This window comes from Cyprinodon variegatus, unplaced genomic scaffold (assembly GCF_000732505.1).
Source record: "Cyprinodon variegatus isolate N-32 unplaced genomic scaffold, C_variegatus-1.0 Scaffold294, whole genome shotgun sequence".
NCBI classification, from domain to species: Eukaryota; Metazoa; Chordata; class Actinopteri; order Cyprinodontiformes; family Cyprinodontidae; genus Cyprinodon; species Cyprinodon variegatus.
The window spans coordinates 143,711-147,216 of NW_015150747.1; positions in this window are offsets into that span (position 1 = coordinate 143,711).

Sequence of the window (3,506 nt, forward strand, 5' to 3'; positions counted from 1 at the left end):
TAAGTATTGTTATCCCAAGTGAAACTAGTTTTCTTTTTTTTTAATGATTTTGAATGAATGATTTTTATTCGGTCCCAAATTGAGTCTTTGTATGTTGGTGTTTGCTAAGCCAGCCCCCTACAGTTTTAGGATGGAATTGAAAAGTCTATTGAAGTAAAATGCTCTGAATGGATAAATTAAAGTTCTGCAAATAAGTCAGCAGTCCAGAGAAAGCCTATGAAGCTGATTGACAGGAAACATGGCTGCGCAGTGGGTAGCACTGCTGTCTTGCAGCAAGAAGGTTGTGGGTTCGATTCCTGGCCCGGGGGCTTTCTGCATGGAGTTTGCATGTTCTCCCTGTGCATGCATAGGTTCTCTCCGGGTACTCTGGCTTCCTCCCACAGTCCAAAAAAAGAACGGTAAGGCAAATGGCTTCTCTAAATTATCCTTAGGTGTGTCTGAATGGTTGTTTATCCTGTTTGTCTCTGTGTTGCCATGCGATAGACTGCCGACCTGTCTAGGGTGTACGCTGGCTCTCACCCGAAGATACCTGGAGACAGGAACCAGCATCCCTCGTGACCCCGCTTGGGATAAGCGTGACGGAAAATAGATGGATGACAGGAAACATGGCTTCAGCCAAACAGCTGCCTGTCTGCAGAAGTGGTTGAGAGGTTACTAGAACAGCTTTCACATAGGAAATAGTCCAAAAATGTGAAGAACAAGGAGCCAAGAGAGCTTTAGATCAGGAACATAGGTACCTAACAGACTGGAGCTCAATACAATATCATGGTACCTGGATAAAGTAATGCATAAAGCCACCATGCTGTAGACCCGAACTGTTTTACAAAGCTGAATGTTTAGCTGGGAAAAGTCAGGAGTAAAACCTGCATTTTTTTCCCGACAGAAAATAAAACACATAACAAAAGAATCAATGAGGACTTATTCCTTTCTCACAATTCCTCTGGATTCAGGAGGAGAAGCTGGAATGTTAGAAGTTCGCTGCCCCATAGAAATGAAGGTTTACTTGTTTTTTTGAGCTAACCATGTGCTTTATGGTAACATAAAAACAACAGAAATCACTGGAAATGAACGGAGCGCCAGCACAATAATTATAATCCTCATCATATACTCAGATTCATTCTAACCTAGTTATAAACCATTATCCATCGCTCTACTCAGTCCTATCAGCACGGAGAGTTAATAACCTCTCATTATCATTTAATTGATGCATTTGACCACAATGACCAATCAAAGGCTGAAAGAACAATGCATCAAGATTTTCTGAGAATACCTGATGGGATGGATTGCAATTATGCAGAGTTTGTTTTATCACAACATCTGATGGGATGGTTTCCATAGAAAAATACTTTAGTAAAACTTTGTAAAGTTGTGAATCTGCACTATTAAATAAACGGAAATTATTTGACTGATAAAATAGGATTTGGAAAAGTAAACATGCTGACTTCATCTTAGAAAATTACAGGTCCTTCTCAAAATATTAGCATATTGCGATTAAGTTATAGGTCAGAGGAGGATTATAACAACTCTCCAAGTGGACCCAGCTGGGCCCTGCTTACATTAGGGATTCAGAGCTTTTTGGTGAATAAACTCTGAAGTTTGTTCTGTTTCGCTCTCAGCAGGCGGTGATTCATTAGACAATTAAACTAAATGCTGGGATGAGAGGAGAGCTGAAGAATTCAGGATCTGACATTTGGATCCTTCAGGACACATTTTATGACCCAGAAACAGTCCGGCACACTTTGCTGGACTTTCTGGGTTCTGGAACTTTCTGGTTCATTTCCTTTGCTAAAAAAAAAAAATTTTGGAAAGTAACATTTAATTTGTTAAGTAATCTAAAAATCTATTGAAGCCTTCCAGAAGTTCTGACCCGTAGGTTCTGGGTTGCACACTGATACAAGTCACCTTATATTACAGTAGTTTTTAAAAATTGCCCGGAAAGCTGCAGGTTTCAGGAAAGTAACCAGTAGATTGGAGATTTGTGAAATACTTTATATGTCATAGGAAAGTAACCAATAAACTTCAGGAAAGTAATCAATAAGCTGGATTAAAGTTTAAAGTAACATAAACATCTGGAAAAATACAGGTCCTTCTCAATATATTAGCATATTATAATAAAGTTCATTATTTNCTTCAGGAAAGTAATCAATAAGCTGGATTAAAGTTTAAAGTAACATAAACATCTGGAAAAATACAGGTCCTTCTCAATATATTAGCATATTATAATAAAGTTCATTATTTATACTGTAATGATAAAACTTGAACATTCAAATATATTTTAGATTCATTGCACACTAACTGAAATATTTCAGGTCTTTTATTGTCTTAATAAGGATGATTTTGGCGTACAGCTCATGAAAACACAACATTCCTATCTCACATAATTAGCATATCATGAAAAAGGTCTCTAAAGGAGCTATGCACCTAATCATCTGAATCCACAAATTAACTCTAAACACCTGCAAAAGATTCCTGAGGCCTTTAAAACTCCCAGCCTGGTTCATCACTTAAAACCCCGATCATGGGTCTGACTGCAGACCTGACGGCTGTCCAGAAGGCCATCATTGACACCCTCAAGAAAGAGGCTATGACCCAGAAAGATATTTCTGAACCAATAGGCTGTTTCCAGAGAGCTGCATCAAGGCACCTCAGTGGGAAGGAAAAAAAGTGGCAGAAAAAGCGAGAAGAGGTGACCGGATCCTGAGGAAGATTGTGGAGAAGGGCTGATTCCAGACCTTGGGGACCTGCGGAAGCAGTGGACTGAGTCTGGAGTAGAAACGTCCAGAACCACTGTGTACAGGCGTGTGCAGGAAATGGGATACAGGTGCCGCATTCCCCAGATCAAGCCACTTTTGAAGCAGAAACAGCGGCAGAGGCGCCTGACCTGGGCTACAGAGAAGCAGGACTGGACTGTTGCTCAGTTTTGCACGTCATTTGGAAATCAAGGCGCCAGAGTCTGGAGGAAGACTGGGGAGAAGGAAATGCCAAAATGCCAGAAGTCCACGATCAGGTACCCACAGTCAGTGATGGTCTAGGGCGCCATGTCAGCAGCTGGTGTTGGTCCGCTGTGTTTTATCAAGGGCTGGTCAATGCAGCTGTCAGGAGATTTTGGAGAACTTCATGCTTCCATCTGCTGAAAAGCTTTATGGAGATGAAGATTTCATTTTTCAGCACCACCTGGCACCTGCTCACAATGCTAAAACCACTGGTAAAAGGTTTACTGACCATGATATCACTGTGCTCAATTGGCCTGCCAACTCTCCTGACCTGAAGCCCAGACAGAATCTGTGGGATATTATGAAGAGAAAGTTGAGAGAAGCAAGACCGAACACTGTGGATGAGCTAAAGGCTAAACGCTATGGAAGCATCCTGGGCCTCCATAACACCTCAGCAGAGACACAGGCTGATTGCCTCCATGCCACGCCGCATTGAAGCAGTCATTTCTGCAAAGGGATTCCGCACCATGTATTGAGTTTATAACTGTACATAATTATTTGAAGGTTTACTTT